Source organism: Ornithodoros turicata, chromosome 1 (genome assembly GCF_037126465.1).
Source record: "Ornithodoros turicata isolate Travis chromosome 1, ASM3712646v1, whole genome shotgun sequence".
Lineage (NCBI taxonomy): Eukaryota > Metazoa > Arthropoda > Arachnida > Ixodida > Argasidae > Ornithodoros > Ornithodoros turicata.
In genome coordinates this window covers 60,587,368-60,606,539 of record NC_088201.1, presented here as the reverse complement: position 1 = coordinate 60,606,539, position 19,172 = coordinate 60,587,368, and the positions used below count along the sequence as shown (strand labels likewise).

At 45.2% G+C, this 19,172-nt stretch overlaps 1 protein-coding gene across 1 annotated transcript in view; it reads left to right on the top strand.

The window, feature by feature from the left end:
* Positions 1 to 19,172, top strand: part of LOC135378282 (atrial natriuretic peptide receptor 2-like) — a 765,968-nt gene that overhangs the window by 310,981 nt on the left and 435,815 nt on the right. The window contains exon 2 of the mRNA XM_064611266.1: positions 3,672 to 3,825. The gene's annotated coding sequence lies outside the window, so the exon portion shown is untranslated. The remainder of the gene's footprint in view (positions 1 to 3,671; positions 3,826 to 19,172) is intronic.

Sequence of the window (19,172 nt, the reverse complement as noted above, 5' to 3'; positions counted from 1 at the left end):
AACGCGCTGTAACGAAACACTAACGAAATGCAAATTGCATGCAGTTGTCCCGCAAGTAAACATCGGTGTTCTGCTGGGCCACTCTGCATATACAGCAACGGTATCGCTGTCTACACAAGTACAGTGTGACATTCTTCGTCGATGAGCTGTGTCGAGTCGGGCTTGCGCGTCTATCTGACCACATCCGTAGACCGAATATAATCGCAGCTGCTTCGCTGTGCTAAACGAAACAACAACATTAACAAAAGAAAGAGTTATAAAAGATATGGGATCCCTGGAAATGATATAGGGTTCTGGCTGATGGAGCACCAGGGTGGAAATCTTTGGCTAGTTGGTATGATATACGGTATTGGAAACTGAGAGGCGCAACCATGGAACACGGAGGGACATAGAAGTGATGAAGCCAAGCTGGAAGTTAGCGCTTGTGTTCGTCATTTCTATCGGTCGTGTTCTGTGGTTGCGTTGTTCAGTTTACAGTGCAGGATGTCCCACGTGACTTGAGCCAAGCTTTAGCAAAACAGTACGGCGCTGGACAAGAGTTTCTGGAATACGGGAATCGAATACGGGCGTCATTGGGGTCATCGTATTAAGGTGACCATTAAAGCTTCCATGGAATCTAATACCCCTGTTATGCCCCTGTCATCCTTTGCAGGCGACAGGACGAACGTCGGGCTGATACACTAAGAAAAAAGTTATATTAGTCCGTATGGTTGTCCTGTCGCCTGTAAAGGATATGTACCAACCGGCCCAGTTGTTTCTGCTTATGCCCATGTCACACGGCCAGTCTTCCATGATAATTAGAGAGCGGATTTCCAGACATATGCCGTTTCGTTGGGAGTCGTACGGACGATACCTTTTGATGTTCTATGCACGAATCTGGTCGAAGGGGACCCATTAGTACCGTAATGTTAATGCGTTTTTTGCCTTTTTTTTGCGATTAGTGCCTGTTTCGAAAATGGGCGCCGATAAGTGCCTAAATGGGCACTTTACTTACTGTGTCGTGTTTATTTCATAATTTTTGCACCGAAAAAACGAGGACACGCTTCGCCGCGCTATATCACAAAATGCAAGTGTCTCCCCCTGTGGCAGAAAGTAGATTATTTTTCGCCTGTATTCTTTGTACCCCGTGCAACACCACGTCTGCCCTTGCAGCTGTGCATAGTGGTGACCAGGGCTGTATAAGCTACTCACAAAGCGTAACTAACTTACAGCTTTATGACTCTAAAAGTAAAGATGTTACGGGAAAAGTTACCAAGGCAGAAACGCACCTCCGTTACACTTACTCGTGAAATATATTGAGTAACTTCTTAGTTACTTCCAGTTCACTCATTTTCAAGGTGACTATATATAAAACATTTACACACAGTCTATCATACATAATACTTGTTGAAAAACAAACTTCTGAAACAACCCACAACGTGCTTGGCAGTTAAGCTGATAATGCTGATAAATTTGTTCTTAACACCAGGACATTTTTTAAAGTTATCATTGGAATCACTCTGTAACATATTCCACCCCAGGACCTAACACTCGCATGAAAATTCGATTGAAGAAGTAATTTTCCCCAAAATACAAGTTACTCAAAAAAGTAACTAAGTTACAGTTACGCGCGAATACACGTTTCAGAAAGTACATGGTTACAGTAATTAGTTCCACAAAAAGTAATTACTTACAGTAACTCAATTACCTTGAATGAGTTATTTTACAGCTATGGTGGTAACGCTCCTTCTGTTCCCTGACGATATCCTTCACGAGTACCCGTGTTGGTACCGGCATGCATCGTCAAATCGGTCGACGTCGTGAGGGCGTTCTAGGCATGTAGGACAATTCGTACTCTGAGCGCGACTATGTGCTGCAGAGCAAAGTGCACCTCGCAAAAGAGAGAGAGAGAGAAAAAGAAAAAGCGGTTCAGCTTCCGTTGTCGTGTGATGACATAAATGCATCAGAATGATATGCCGTTCACTGCACACTACTACGTCAAGCAAATTATTCTGTACCATTTTTCATTACGTTAGGTCAACTGCTCTGCATAGTTGTTACCCTGGTGCAGGGATGGGGTTGGGGAGAAATAAATTTTTTGAGTATTTAAATATAAATACAAAATACTTTGTTGAAAGGGGTATTTAAATACTCTTCATAGATACTTTTCAAAATGAGTATTTAAATACAACATATAAATACAGTATTTAAATACTGAAACTACTGCCATAAATACTGTGAGGAAAATATCATCCGGAATTACATAAATAACGATGATCATAACAACAAATCAGCAACGAACAATAGCATTTATTTGTTAAATTATCATGGCGATTTTAATGTTAGAAGTTTCTCGAAGACTGCATCTTTTAGGCACCTTCTGTTCGGCCATAGAATCGGATTCGCAAAGGGGAACAGCATCTCCACAGGTGCCAATGAACAAATGCTTGTATTCATTTGGCGAAGATGCTTCGTAAACTCGCCCTTCTTTCCGAAAGGTCAAATGCAAGGCACCTTTAACATATGAGTCAGTATATACTGTATTTAGGAGTATTTATAAAGTATTTACAAGAATAAATACGCCAAAATTGGTATTTAAATGTAATTATAAATACATTTTTCGAGTCTGTATTTAAATACAAAATATAAATACATGTATTTATATCTTAAATGGTATTTTAGTTAGAATGTATTTAAATACTGCCCATCCCTGCCCTGGTGTGTGACTCCTGTACCCGCAATGTAACACGGGGTACGTTCCGGTAGGTGAGAAGTAAAGTGGGCATCCAATCTGACGTTGTTCTCCCCCATGACCTCTCACAGTTAGAATGGTGCATCCAGATCGTAATGTTTAGTTCTTTGCTGCCATGTCTTGATGTTGAATAATGCCTTATTATTGACATGACTATCTTAAGACGTACCACAAATTTGTTGCCAAGTTATGCCGGACAAATGTAGAACAGTAGAAGATGCACATTTGCATCGATGTGAACCTGCATTCCAACTTTCATAGCTCAGGGGATAATGGACGTGTAGAAAGTCGGCACAGCGAATGCCAAAATTTATCCGGTAGCGATATCACGGCAGGATAACAGCACGACATCTCCGCCAGAGAAGCTACCGCGGAGAGGCCAGGTGCTTAGGAGAACGAATAATAATGAACGAGGCTTTGGTTCCTCTGACATCACCAGCTCGCGCCAAAGTTTGTTCCGGCGGTTCAAGGCATGGAGGAAAGAAGTACAGGAGGCGCCCAAATGGTATTCGACTGAAGAGAAAAGTGTGGTGGCAAGTGACGCATGAACAGGGGGTGAGTTTTAGCTTACCTGAGGCCGTGTACGGGTCACGTTACATGAGAAAGTCAATGAGGTGACTCTATGCGCAACGCCACTTTAAGGGACGTGCGCGCTACGATCACACCTATCCATGAATTCCGAAACTATGCAATACAGACAACTGTAAAACCGAAACCGGAAGGCTGACAGCGACGTCACACGGTCTCTTTTCGATGGAATTGGGCGTCTCTTCTCATTCCTTCCTCCATGATTCCAGGGTTTGTATTCCGTCGACTGCGAGACATTCTTTTTGTTTTCATCAATATTCTGGCATGCAGTACAATGGATGCATGATGTAAAAACCACATTTATCAAGATGTCACAACCCGTTTAATCTGTAATTGTATTCCTTATTTCCAGAGTTCCCTTTGATACCGTGCTGTGGCAATGGACAGGGACGTTCGTTCACGGTCACAATAGTTTAGCAGTGTGTGCCACGAACTGACGCGACTACGTCAGCCCCTCTCCTAGTGCCGGCTTTGTGCTGCAGCAGGGTGTTCTACATTCTCTCAAGGTGAACTTTTTTGCCTCATTGCATGTGTGAACCGAGAACTTCTAAGACGACCGATGTTATCGATCCTCTTAGTAGTTTCAGTATGACTTTTCAGTGTGTTGTTGTGAATTATTTCGTTTTCTGTTTTAATTTTAAAATGTGTCTTAGTTAATTATTGACTTCATTAACTTGGATGTATACCTTTCTGAGTTTTATCTGAGTGCATATCTTCCTCATCAAATTTTTCTTCACGAAGTTTAGAGATAAGAATATAAGGAAGACAATGGACCTAAAAGGAAAGGCGAAAGGCGTCTGTTGTGTCGAGTTTCGTTTCCGCGTTCCCCAGAGATTTTCGGTTCGTCAGTAAACACGTGGGTTTTCCCTCAGTCTAGAGAGGCCGCGGTCAACGCCACCTTGAGTAAACAAAGCCTGATAGCTTAAACGACGTCACGTCGTGATTAAGAGTCCGCCATTCACGACGTGTCTTTTGGCGGTCGTAGCAATGAAGACGAACAGCCAGCAGCCGCATGGGCGGCCGGTACTGGTATGGGACTGGTATGGGTACTGGTATGAGACTGGTAGCAACAGAAAGGTTGTGTTTGAAATCGTCTGTCGCGATTGACTGAAACAGGCGACATCACGGCTCTGTGGTCTGGCAAAGGAGTGAGAGAGGAAGTATTAAGCAGGCTTCTCTATGTAAGTGTCGTTGCCAGGGCTACCATTATAGCTTTCAGTCGTGCACTATTTATCCCGCGATCTGTGCGCGTCGTAATTTATCAATCCGTCAATCCATCCAACACATTATCATTTTTTTTTTCGAAACTTACAGTTTCCAAGGGCGAGTGTGAACTCGAAACTTTTTAATTATTGATCGATTGACTTAGCTTATTTGTGTCTTAGTGCCTGACAACGGTTAAAATTAGAGCCTATACCGAGCAGTGCACCTGTTCAGTGTAGAAACATGATTCAATAAATACAAAACCACTCAAAGCAAACATTCCAAAATAACATCGACATGAGAGTAGAGTGAGCCGGATAGGCAGCAGATACGGGTGTGAGAGAAGACAAAGGAGATTACCACAAAATTTTGCAGCAGACAGAGAAGGAAAAATGGTCCAGGTCAGGGCATACAATATCATTGTGCAACATTGGCTTTTGGAGAGGAGGATAGAAGAGTGACTGTAATATATGCTGGAGCGTGAGGTGCAGCAAATAAATATAGCGGACAGCGAATCTGAAGATATAAGCTTGTCATTTTAACAGTTCAGATAACAACAAGCCATCACTCAATGACCTTCTGGCCTTACGTGTTGGGATAATCCAAGTTCCACCCCCCATGTCTACCGTAAAACGCTTTCACAAAACTTCTTTGAATATTCTCAATTTCATAGTTTTTGTTTTCTTCTACAACGTGTATTTCAGATAAACCTCTAGTTTAACGCCATGTCTTAGACGATGTGTGACGACCTGTCACGGGAAGATGTTGCCTTGCGCTGCATGGTCGCATCCGCACTATTGCGTTTGGATCCGTCCGACAGCGACACGTCCGCCTGCAAACCCACGCATAGCTGTTCGCAAGCAGCGGAAGAACCACAGACACGTCAGTTCAGCGAGATGAGGAAAGTGCGAAACGAATGCGGGCGTCGCACGCGGAACGCTACCGGATGGACGCGTTTGAACACAATAGTGCGGCTGCGGACACACGTTTATGGCTTGAAGTCCTATTGCTCCGCTCGTAACTGGCCTCCCCCAATGGTCGACCACGAATGCAGACCACATACGCAGCAGGCGGATTGCCGTCATGTCGTTGCGAAATCCACATATTGCCCACCGGTACGATGTGCTTCTCTGCAGGACAGAGACAAAAAGGAGAAAACGGTGCAGCTGTCGTCGCCTAGACTTCCGGTTCGTCGTCTTCTTTTACTGTCTTTTTACTGAACGGATATTTTGAAGCGGTATTGCTGCAATGCTTGCACGTATGCCACATAAAGGTAAAATGTGTAGTAAAATCAACGTGTTTAAAGTGATTTCTGCCTGCGAAAAAGACGTTTAATCTCATTCAGGAAGCGTAATATTGCTGTCATCTCTAATGGTAACGAAATCGCTTCGTCTAAGCTTGAGCTGTTATGTGCCGATTATATAGATTTGACGCGCATCGAAGATGTGACAGACATTACGAGCGACCCTTGAATGAGTATTAAAACTTAGTTTCATCGTGGTCATTACTCATTACGGTGTAATTGGTGCTACCCAGGATAACTGCGGTCGAAAAATAATACCCCTGTCACACGGGAAATTGAATGTCATTTCCACCGAATGACATTGATACTGAACGTCATTCGCTGAAATGATATTGGACGGTGAAATGACGATGTAATACCATTCGCTCGTGAGGTACAGAAAGAGAAAAAGCCGTTCGCAAATGATGGCAGTGACGAGCCGTAAAGTATCAAGATTGCATTATATCGGAGTACCTGCGTCTATTCCAATACACTTTCTAAAACCAGCGTGGACTGGAAGTGAAATTTTCAGCCATAACTACTCGCGGTGACACGCAGGCTAAAAGCACTCCCCACAAATAAATATGGTCGACCGGAAACTCGGGGGCTGCACTTGCTTGGGAACAAGGGTGGTAGTTTGCATTGAGGGGATGTTGGGCGCGTTGGAGGACAGGACCGGTACGCCCCATATAGGTGGGTCATTCTTCGCACCAGAGGCCACGAGAGCATATGAGGGTGAGGACGTCCCCCCCCCCCCTCCCCCCTCAACGTCCATGAGGCGAGGTAATTCTTCAGAAAAAAGATGGAGGTGAGGAGAAACCTTGAGGGAGCTGCAAAAATGGATGCGGCCTATTAATTGATGAAAAATATTAACCTTTGAATGAATTCAAACAGAAACCTGAAACAGAAGAAAAAAGATGTAGGCACGGGGTGATCCGAATTAGAGTTAGAGGCCATAACATTGATAAACATGTCTTTAAATCCCTAACTTCTCTTGCATGTTTTTTTCTCGTGAATTTTCCAAAGAGAAGTTGTTGCTGTTTTCCCAAGCGGCGTGCTTTATTTCCACAACTAAAACTAGCAATTCCTTTCTATTACCTTCAGCAGTTAATTAATGTATCCATGTTAATTAAGACATGAACCGGCGGCTGCGTTCGTAAGGTGTCCCCTACCCTCAGGAGAACCTTTTATACAGGGTGTTTTTGATTTATTCGTTACAGCATAGATACCGCTTTTGCAGGTGTGTTATACGGCCAGCGGGCATTCTCTCGGAGAGAGTATGTAACTGTCAAACAGTGTTGTACACACAGCGTTGTAGTCCGCTAGTAGTAGCGCCGCTACCGTATTCGCTACATTTTTCACTAGCGCAGTAGCGATCACGCTACATTTTAAATTGATAACGGAAAAGGTATTTCCGTTACAAATATGGATAGCGGCGGACTCTTTCTCCGCTACCGCTACTTTTCATAGTATGAAAGACGTGGATAACACACACACAGAGAGAGAGAGAGAGAGAGAAAGCCAGATAACGGCGAAGCATAATTCTTTTCTCGTTATTCATTTTAGTTACTTCGGGCAGACTGATTTGATGGCCTCCATCAATCTATGTGACAGAATATTGCACCGTCTTTAGACACATTCGGCAACGAGTTGCCTACCGTAAGGTGTTGCCTATAGAGAAGGGTACGGTATAGTGGAAAAGTAGCTACATTGTATTTACGCCACTTTTATTTGGTAGCGGTATCGCGTTACTTTTCCAAATTTGTAGCGACGCTAGTATTGTGCTACTTTTTTGTGTAGTAGCGGGTAGCGGTATTCCATTACTTCGCGTTGGCAGCGGGTACAACACTGTCGTTAAATGACTTACCTAAATTCATTAATGAAGTCCTTTATTAGGGCTTTCGAGCAAACGTGAGACATTAGAATAGGCGCCAGTGCTCGTTGAAAGCCATTCTATATTTTAAAATTCCTGAAACGAGCAAGTACTTTGGAATATCAATCGTCGAACTGTGCTATGCAAATGAGCCGAAACCGAAACCATGCGCATCAGGAGCGCAGGTAGGACAGCGCTCGTTCCACGTCTGAGGGCCACGTGCTTTGGAGCGATGGAGATGATTGGGGTCGGTGCTGATCTGCTTGTCAGATCAACCGCCACATCTCATGTCACATCAATTCGAGTTCCAATCCCGGTGACGGCTGTGCTATCTGGGGTTTTTCCTGGGTTTTCCTCAGACGCTTTCAGACATATGGCGGCCCAGTTCCCTTCAAAGTCGGCCCAGTTCCCTTAGAAGTCTGCCCAGGACGCACATTCCCCCAGGGCGTTAGTCGTGACGTTGCCCACCTCTGTGAGGCTGACAACGGCGAGCCCTTTCACCGCCACCGCCTCCACCACCACCGCTTTGGGGCCCAGATAAGCCGGCGGCGGCGAAGGTGAGATCCTCCCCGCGTTCCTGATACGCGTGGTTTTGGTTTCGGCTCATCTGCATAGCAGAATTCGTCGATGAATATTTCAGTGTACGAGTCCGTTCTCGTTTCAGGATTTAAAAAAATAAGATGGCTTTATGCGAGGATTGTCTCCCATTCTTCTGTCTCACTTTTGACACCAAGCCCCTAATTAAAGAGTTAATTAATGAATATTACATACCCTGTTCGAGGATGTCCGCCTGGCCGTATAACTCACCTGCAAAAACGACATCTATGCTTCTTTCATAGCACTTTTAGTAAAAATCGTTTTATTTCTAAGGGACGAGGGGGGTGGGGGTGGGGTGATGTAGGGGGAAGGTGCGGTCAGCCTCCTCTGAAGTGGCGGCTTGGTGCACCCAGGGGAGGGAGAAGAGGGGAGGGGAGGGGAGGGTGAAAGAGGGAGGGGAGAGATGATGGTGGCACAGGAGAGGGAGGGTCGTGCTAACCCTCTTGCTCTGGGATTTGGGTAGTCCAAGAGGACTGCCTACCGCAGAAAACATGCGAGCGTCTAAGGGACGGACACGTTCAAGATTTTGCAGCAGTATCGGAAGCTGTCACGAGCCCATAGATATAATGCATGTTCGGTCATGTTTGGTCATGTTATGCAAATTTCGTAAACAAGTGAAATAAATATTCTATTCACAATAAAAAGCTAACGAATTCAAAAAAACAAAAAAAACAAAAAGAACACAGTTGTATAGTACGGTGGCTTTCTGCTCATTTGGATATTTTTGTCGTCGAGGTGAGGTGAGGTCGAGGTGAGGTGAGGAACATTTTCAGAAAATGGATTCGAGGTGGGTGAGGAACATTTTTACAGACGAATCTGAGCTGAGGTGAGGTAGAGAGTAACCTCTGTTGGCTAAAATTGAGGTGACTGCAAAGATCGTGATGGCATTTGCCCACCACTGCCTTGCACCCGTGGACTTGTGTGGAGGATTCGGGAACACAGTATGAGACGTACACAAAAGTAAGCTTTAACGACACGTTTTAGTAAATGTTCATCCGAGGGCTGTTGGGGAGCTCCCCTCCATAGAGTCTGCAAACTTCGCGGGAGAAGGTTCGACAGATTGACAGATATATACCCCACGGTGGACGCACCCCGTTCCAGCCGAATCCTTGAACTGCGGGAGTTGCACACCCAGCACTGATGTGGCCCTTTCGCTGACAGCACAACAAGATCTTCGAGCAAGACTACAGGGTCAAGACGAGATGAAGATGACGGGAATGCAGCGAACCATCCAGGACCGGGAAACGAGGGTTCCACTTGATAGGTGTCCCTGCGAAGACGTGCTTTTTGGGAGCAGTGAATTTCGAGATCGCAGCACACTGTTGGCTAGCGATTTCTTCTCCTCCTTTCTCGACACGCACGTCAATGTTGCTTGCATTACCGCTATATTTTATGCACTGCTATGAATAACAATTCAAAAAATCTGGATAAAGAAGTATGCAGCTGTAGTACACGTTTGTCAGCAATTGTAGATAACGTTTATTTTTCTATTTCGCTTCGTATGACCAGGCTCCAGCCTAACTATGGTAACAGGCGCGATGCGCAGAACATTCACAGAGGCTTGTAAACTAAGTCATGCTTTTTGTCGGATGTGCCATAAGTATTTAATATAACGCGCAGTCTTCGTCTTATCACATTAGCTTATGTAAGGCGAGCAAAAAGAGTGAGGGCAGTGATTCGCTATATTTAGGCGAAACGCGACGCCGGTAAACAAGCTTTTATTCATGATTCCGAAAGGGAGCAACCATATTATTGTGAAAAAGAATAACAACTGCGTGCGTAATTGTCGATTATCTACCAAAGAACTTTCTACGATTTTTTTTCTCTATAACTTGCGCAGGCATGTTAGGAAATGATTAAAAAAAAGTATAACGGCATCGAAATCTCCTCAGTATACCAGAACTGAACCTACACGTCACAAGAAAAGAAGAAGAAGAAGAAAAAAAGAAGCTGTTCTTATGTTGTATGAAATACGCACAATTAAACTGAGGAAAAGACTAATCTCGGTAATTTCGTTTACCTGGGTTTTCGCTTGACAGAGATTATCGTTATACCAGTTTTGTCAAAGTGGTCGTGTGTGTACATCTCCGTACGTACACATAAGCATAAGAAGACAGAGAGAGAGAGAGAGAGAGAGAGAGAGAGGAGGGGGGGGGGGTCTGAAGGAAACGTTTGATTTGCTTGAAGAGTTGAATGTTTCATTGATTCCCGTTATCCTCATAGCAATTTTGAGTAGCGGTGCTGATTCCGTGGTTTTCCACCGGTAATGTCACTTTTATTCACATAGAGCAGGCGTTGCTGTGTTTTGACATTTGGCGCTATCTGCTGCATGCCGTGCATATACACAAAAACGCGATTCAGGGAATGAGTGCCGCCATTAGTGCTGCCACCCCGTGGTAGTCACAGGAACTGTGCACGTGTGGACAGCCGTTTGCCGAGTCCCACTGTAGAGTACAGAAGGACCAGCAGACAAGGCTGAATGCGAACTGTACTCTACAGTTTGGTGACCCGGAAACATGGACGTTTCGTCGTCCATTTCCGTCGGCTGCTACACCTTCATTTTTCCGTGTGTGTTTTCGTTCATTTTGGTGTCCGTTCGTATTTATCTCGTGCCCGTTCATTGTTTCCCGCTCGGGAACCGGTATAGAAAATATATCGCATCGGTTAGCACACCTCACGTAGACCTTACGTGAACAAGTGTGCATATCGCACGCGGAAGCAAGGAATCTTCCTTTTCCTTGGTCTTTCGAACGTTGATACACTACTCAGATGTTTACCGGATGAAAATGTTACGTTATCGTTAGTCATACTCATTAAAGACGGCGGCCACAAGTATTCATCTCAACGGGAAGAGCGATTTTGGCAGTCCACCCCTGTTGTGTCGTCGCTGGGAACGAGGCTAAGGAGCGCACAAATTGGTTTGAGAGTAACGCGACAGGGTCTATATCGGCTTTTGGAATGTTCCCCGGAGAGTCACCGAGATTTCAGCTTATTTTCTTTTTTTTGTCAATTCGACCGCTTTTCTCTAACACTGGAGTAATAAGAATTAAATTTTCCTCTTATACAGAATAGAGCCACAAGCTTCCAATGTTCCTCTCCTTGCCTTCGGCCTAGCGGATTATAACGTTAATTTTGATAGGGGGGAACAAAATATGACAGCGCATAACCAGCAAAGCTTTGGGGAATTCTCTTACATGCAATGTGGATGCTGGATATATTTCGCAGAAAGAAGCAAGCGAAAACGTAACTATAGCAATAAGAGAAAAGCTCTAGCCAATGACGGAGGCATGGAAAGGTTATTTATTGAGAGTCCGTGGTAGGATGAGAGCGTTTATGTTATATTGATATTGAGTTTCACGACTCGTTTTTAAGTCCCACTTTGTTTCATATTTGATGGCATCTTAGAAGTGCGTTGTCGCCACTTCGTGTAAAGAAAGGTTCAGGCTGCACGCGAAGATTTAACGACTGTTTTTATGGTAGAAGAATGTTTGAAACCATACCAGAAGCAGCGACGCTGATGGAAAATATTCGGGGAAAAAGCTTTGGATGATGGAGGGAACATAGAAAGCTCGAGAGGACATCAAATACCGAGTAATCTTACGGACGAACAAAGAAAAGAACGAATTAGAACTCCCTTGTTTAGTCACGACTTCGTAGCACAGGAGACGCGTCGCTACAGGAAGGATTATCCAGTGCCGTGTATGCCAAAGGGAGTCTGGCCATTAATGGGACTTGCCTATACCTGGAGCTCCACCCACTTTTTGAGCTCTCTGGCCAATCACGAGCCAAAATACAGTTCGCTATTAACCCCAGGCTATCCAAGCTACATATTACCTGTATTCACTGGGTGCCGACATTTTGGGGAAACTGGATTGGATTAGATTGAATAGGATATACCCTGACGACCTAGCAACATAATGGATTTTGCGTCCACTTTTAACGGCGCCATCTGGATGGAGAGGGACATGTCGGGAAGGCGCAGGATAGGAAGCAGAAGTGCTTGCTAGCAGAACTGATTGGCCTGCAGAACCGCTAGTTGGAACAGACTGCTGGTATACGTATTTTAACTATGAAACATAACAAGATTGAATTAAGAACGGGCAAAAATGTGTATATGAATAAACGTATGTCATAAAATGCAAATTTTTGGCCATCCGTAGCGTTTTTCTTGCTATTTGCCTGTGATCGCTATCGTTACTAGGCCTAACAAGGACGACGAAACATATTATTTTCAGGTAAACATCAACACTCTAGCGTAATTTAAAGGTGATTCGCAAGATAATTGCAACAGAATGTACACTTACGGAATAAAATTGACGTAATTTGTGAAAAAATTTGTCATGAAATCCTGGCTTCGGAAAATTTTGGTGTCATGACGGCCCGCATAGAAAACAGCAGCCAATGAAAAACACTCAATTTGATTGACAGGTCGAGCCCCTTTTTTAGGCTCCTCCTAATGGCCAGACTCCCTTTGGCATACACGGCACTGGATTATTCAATGTATGAGTATAGCCGCAGAAGGAAATCAGAGAAAGGGATCGTATTCAGGGAAGTCTGCATCACTTCCGCAGACGCTTCCATATAGTGATGGGAGCACAACGGCCTTCTCATGTTACACACGGTTTCTCTCATCATGCTGCGTTGGGTTTAGCGGTAGTGATCACAACTGACGAACGTGGGGCTCACAAGGGGACCCCACTATCCGTATTTCTTTCTGTCCCGCTTTATTAGTGCTAAAGTGCCGCTTCAAAATTGGCAGACAAATACCTCCCTCTGGGAGTCTGTACAGAAAGAAGAAAATGACAGCCAGCGTTCGAAGAGTATGACGACAAACACGTGCAAATGAGACGGAATGTGAAAGTTGCGATGAAGTAATGCAGTGGTGCCAGCTCAGGAGAACTGTCCCCGGCCATGGCAACTTGCAGGCTAGAAGGAGGGAAATGGGCACAAAGGCTGCAGCACGATTTGCGCTAAAATCGCACCCTGATGAGCACGTACGTGTGAAAGCAGAACCCGTGGTGGTGGTCTGAACAGCTTGCCGTTGTAAACAAGGCCCACGTTACTTACGCTCAAAAAAGTTCCTTCAGCTTCAAAGGTTCAAAATATTAACGCGCGTTGTACTTTATTTGTTTTCAACTTAGGCACGGTAGGTGGGGATGAAAATGTTTCTGTATGGTAAGCTAGTGTGACCAAGTTTCTTTATAAATTGTATTTTTGCCAGCTGGAAATAGTTTCTGTGAATGTAGATATCTCGGTGTTCTTTTCAGTAATGACCTTAGATGGACTTCTTATGTAAATTGCGTTACAGCCAAAGCATATAAAGACGCTTCGCTATATCTCCCGTAATATTAGACAGGCTGGTATAAAAGCTAACAGTGATGCTTATATAACTATGATTAGACCTATTCTCGAATTTGCATGCACAGTATGAGGGATCCGCATGAAATTGTACTAATCCAAAAGCTTGCGAGGGTCCAAAATGTTGCAGCAATAGCGTTTAATTGCATGGGTTCTCGAGCCGGTGTAACGAACTAAAAACACGATTGTGGTTGGAAAATTTATCTGTCGATCACAAGGCAGAAATTACGATTAATTAAAAAAAAAGAAAATGTCATAAGTGACAAAAGCGCCGCACTTAAGGGAAACTACTTGAAACTTCCATCATTTATTACATCTAGGATTGACCAGTCAGTGTGTGCAGGGAAGACGTCTTTAGGTGTTCTTTTTTTTTTCCCGAAGATCGAGTGTACATGTAATAATATATCGCGCAACTCATTGAATTGTTTTGTTTGTACCCCGCTATTGTACTGCCGCTACGCGATGCAGCGTATAAGCATAAATAAATAAAATTTAGAAAATGTCCTTCAAATGGATCTTACCCTTTACCATCTTCTCTCTTGTTTTTCTTCGAATGAATATACATATTCCCCTCTTCAAATATACACGTTCGGCATATTAGGCGTAAGTATGGACCCCTGCTGATTGCAGTAGATGTACGCAAACTTGACTGCTTCGCCTGCATGGAATACTAAATATCCCACGATGATGATGATGATGACAGATAGGCTGTCACTTATAGGAGTACATTGACAATGGTACACCATGACAATGGATAACACGACGCGTAGCATCTGGTACATTCGCGCAACTACAATAGTAGTGCATTCTAGAGGATGACAACATATCCATGTGAGTGATTTCACACCTTATGGTATGTGAAATGGCGGAATGTTGCGTACTGTTCTGGACGGAAGCTGATCGTTATTCGCGTTACTCAAAATGGACGAAAGGTAATCGCCAAAAAAGAAAAGGAAGGACGATTTGGAAGGCACGAATTTCATTTGAGTGTTTCTAGTTTTTATGTGCGCTTTAAATTCAGAAATAATAGTGTAGGCCTCGATTTATTTTCGAATTTTTTAAATTTCTTAAGGAACTTCTCTACAATCATTGAGCTCTGTGTACCAGGATATAAGCTCCATATCGTATTTTGTATTAGATTAGGGCCTCGGCCGACGAACAAACAAGACAAAAATTCGTAACCCACGGCGTGCCCACACAGACACGTCCGAACCAGTCGACCACCACAGCTGCACACTGCCTAGCACTGCCGAATGCAGTAGCGACGGCGCCATGTCGCGCCCTCTCCCTCCGTCATTCCCTCTCCACTCATCGCCCATGCGCGCCACGCGGTGGCTACAGACAAGCCACGCCGCGATTCTTGGCTAGCGAGGACTCTAATGCTGGCGCATTAAAAAGTTACATGTATTTGGGTACCTGCAGAAATGACTGTGCGGAACTCATTTCTCCATCTTCCAACGGCGTGGGCCTAACAGGACAGACAACCACTTCAGAAGATCACCTTCTACAGTTTCCTTCCTAAGACGCCGTTCAGACAGCTCGAGTGGATCTGCTCCGACTGTAGCTTCCTAGTGGTCACCAAACATTCAACATACCCATCATACCATTCTCCATCTACACGAAGAAAGATGAAGTTGCTTTCGAATGCTGCTGTCAAGAAGCCACTGTCTACTTTCAGTAGAAAATAGGCCAGTGTAGCTTTGTCATATACTTAATGGGCCCCCACGATTTCTACAAATCTATACACAAGACGCGTGTCAATATCGATAAAATTTGTGCAGAACGTGCGGACGGTTTTCTAAAAACGGCAATCTCCTCGTGTGCAATGCGCGAAATTCAGCCGTCTGCTTGGCTATATAGTCCGCGGTAGCCATCAGTAAACGCTCTCTCACGCTTTTTTAAACCGGAGAATGCGTTTTTTGGGGGACGGGTGAAAAGCGTGTGTCGCGAAACTGCCATATACGTCCTGCTGCTTAGTTTAGCTCCACGAAAATATGTGCGCTTAATGAGAAATACCTCGCTTCACACGTCCTTGACTGTGATTGACATCCTTCAGTTTCGCTGAAAGCAACGTCTCTTTGGCGTTGCAACGTCTAGCAACGTACTGCAACGTACTAGCAACGTCTCAGCGCGAGCTGAGTCGTTTCGTTGTATTCGGCGAGCACGGCTGATTGACACGCGAAGCAAGATGACGGCTGTACCAGCTCCCGTGGCTGACTGGTTAGCGTGCTGGTCATGTCACATCGAGACTGGGAGGTACCCGGGTTCGAATCCCAGTGGCGGCTGTGATGTCTGGGGTTTTTCCTGGGTTTTCCTCAGACAGACATATGTCGGCACAGTTCCCTTAGAAGTCGGCCCAGGACGCACATTTCCCCAGGGCATCATTGGTGATGTTGCCCACCTCTGTGAGGCCGACAACGGCGAGCCCTTTCACCAACACCACCACCAGATGACGTTTGTTGTTTGCAGTAGCGGAGCTGCAGTGGGACTGCGTGATGTTTACCGGTACCGACGACGTACGAGCGTATAGCCAATCCTCTGCGGTAAGTTGTGGAATGTAACGACGTATTAATTAGAGCGTTGCACACGTAACAGCGACGGGTTGTGGTTTCAGAACATGTCCGTATATGCAAGGCGCATTAAAGTTATGCAAAGTGTTCGTCCCCTTGTCGTTCCCTTTTTGGTCTAACTATCGAGAGAGGCTCGCACACGGGTGAGTAACCTTTTTCAAAGCAAAACCAGGCGCCCGCAGCTCCCCATAGAGCCCATAGTTTGAGATAATTCAGGCAACACTGGACATACGACCAATGAAAATGCGTCGTGATGCCTAGCAGCCAACCAATCAGCAACCTCTCAGTTTGGCTCGGCTTTCGGCCGGCCCTGGCTGCCATTGACTTCTACTGGTTTTCATACCTGGCGCCCGTTATTCCAAAATAACTAAGACATTTTTGATAGGCGAAATACATATTTATTGATGCAACGTATAAACTCAAATGTTTGACTCATATATTCACCGTGCGTACAGGACGTTTCGTTCCTTGAATAGACAGCAACCAAACCAAGTTCGAACTTGCAAAGCACACATACAGTCTACTTCTGGAGGTGAGCGAAGTCCACGAGTACGTGCGTTTCACAGATGAGCATCTTCTTCTCATTCTGGCGATGCACCGTAGGTCACACAGTCACGGGAAATACTTTTGTCGTTACGAACACTCTCTTCTTAGTCACTGTATTTGAAAATGCGACAGCGCTCGAAAGTGTTCCTCAGGCGTCAGCTCACCAAGCATTCCAGTTCCGACCCGGCAAGAATGTCCGTAGGTTGACACTTTATCGGAGATCAGTACATGGCCAGAGTCACTATAGCTCACGAACAAACCCGCGCGTACACTTCCTCTTTCATCGTTGTGGTCAACCGACATCGGCGAGCCGCGGAGACGCAGCGACCTTGCTTGGAGCTGCCCGCCTGGCCGACTGCCCGCGAAAAGTGGGCTGTCAGATATTTCGAAACTTTATCAACCAATCCCGGAGCGCGCATCCTCCTTTGGCCAATGGGCATCCGTCATGATGCCTGACGATGTAATACCACGTGACTGTCACGTGATTTTATTTTTCTACTGCCGCAAATGCGGGGAGCTGTGGAGGCCTGGCAAAACTGCCTCCAAGATATTCGTGAGTCATAACGTGAGACCGAGTCTCTCAACCGTGCCGCTATCTGCTTCACAGCACGTTGACAACACGGTGACCGACCTAGTTCGCCTCAACTGCAGTCTTCCACACAGGGAAAGCCTGAAAGTGCACTGCGATATGTCATATTTACGACAAGAAAAGATGCGAATGATCCAGTTGTTACTCAAATCCATCCAAAAGTCTCTATAGTTCGCTAAACATTCGCTTTTCGAATCGGCAGAATCGGTCGTTTGGTTCGGCCACAAACGACTCGCTAAACCTCCCTAATGTGTTTGATTCGTTTCGCCCAATAACGTTTTCAATAAGCAGTCTAACAACTAACTCGAGGTGCCTCGAAATAGACGCACTGCGGAACGGATCGATTGTTAAAGCAAATATTGAACCTGGACAACTTCGCGAGCCGCTAACCATTTCAGATTTAGTGAATCGTTTTTGTTCGAATGGCTCGCGAACGGTGTTACGGGGGACCAATGAAAAGTGGCAGTGACTCAAAACGGCAAAACCGTTCGCGAACAGTTTGCTCAAAAACTATTCATAAAACTGCCTTTTTCGGTTCAGTTCCAGTTCGGTTCAGTTACGAGTAAGAGAAAAATATACCTGTTTATCGCGGTTTTCCGATTAAAGTTGCTCAGCGCACGAAACGAATATTGTTAGTCGAACAGTCACCATGTCATAGCGCTGAACCTTCCTTAAACATTGGTGTGCAGCCATCTTTCTGGGCTGATTCCACAATTTCCTTTACCGGTGTCCGGTTTTGAGCTGTTCCGCCCACTTATCTTTCTCCTTAAACATTCATCCATCATCCATCCATAAGCCGTTCTATCACGATACGCTCGGGGTGCCTTGGCTCTCATTTCGTTGTCGTGGTGTTGGAAGTTTCGAGCTATGTTACTGTGATCGTCCGGAAAATAATCCGGGAAATTCAATGCAGCAGTGTCCGCGCTTTAGTAACTATCGGAAGATTTATATAGGGGCACTCGAATTGCTTACTTGTCCAACAGGGTGGGTTGAGACGTGTTTACTTTGGCGTTCTCGCGTGACCGAGCCGCGATTATAGTTCGATCCGTTCGAGTTGAAATGTGCATGTGTGTGTCGCTTGCCTTTGGGAATAGCTCTTTGCGTAGTATTTTCACTTTTTCGATAGTCATACGAATCGGCTTAATCGCTTCCACCGCTCGTGGGCTAACGAGGGGCGGGGCTCTCGTTTCACGGACACGTTTCATGTGACGCGTTCGTTAATGGGACAAAGGCGTAATCTCTCGCTCGCGTAACGACCAACGGTGTCGTCTGCCCAACGAGTGTGTTCACGCGCTCTCGGCTTTCATCGCCTACACGGATCTGACGAAGCGCGAGGAACTCGACCACGTGGTGTAGGACGCGCTCTTTTCGTTAACGTGACAGGAGCGTAATCTCTCGGTTCAGTAACGATCGAACGAGATCGTTTGCCTTACGAGTGGGTCTACCCACTCGTTAGGTGTTGAAATTCTTCGTTTGGAGATTTGCAGAAACGGAATTTCTGCAGAAACGAATATGTATTGCTCCACGACTGTGTACAAAATGACATCTTTTCCCTTTCGTCGTATTTACACCAGTGGTTACATGAGTCGGTCTGTGAGATATTCTCGACAAGCTGTAGATTGAGACGAGAAAGAAGATGAAGTGACTACGACAAGCCATAGACAAGCCATGCGAGCTATCCAAACAAAATTATACAACCCCATTGGTCGAAAACATTGCAGCCTCGTTGGCAGCTGTAATTCGCTCAGGGCGGCGACATCACAACACGTAAGGCCTCGTAACGAGTACGTTAGCCTCAACGAGGAAGCTAAACGAGGAGCAGAGATTGTGACCAC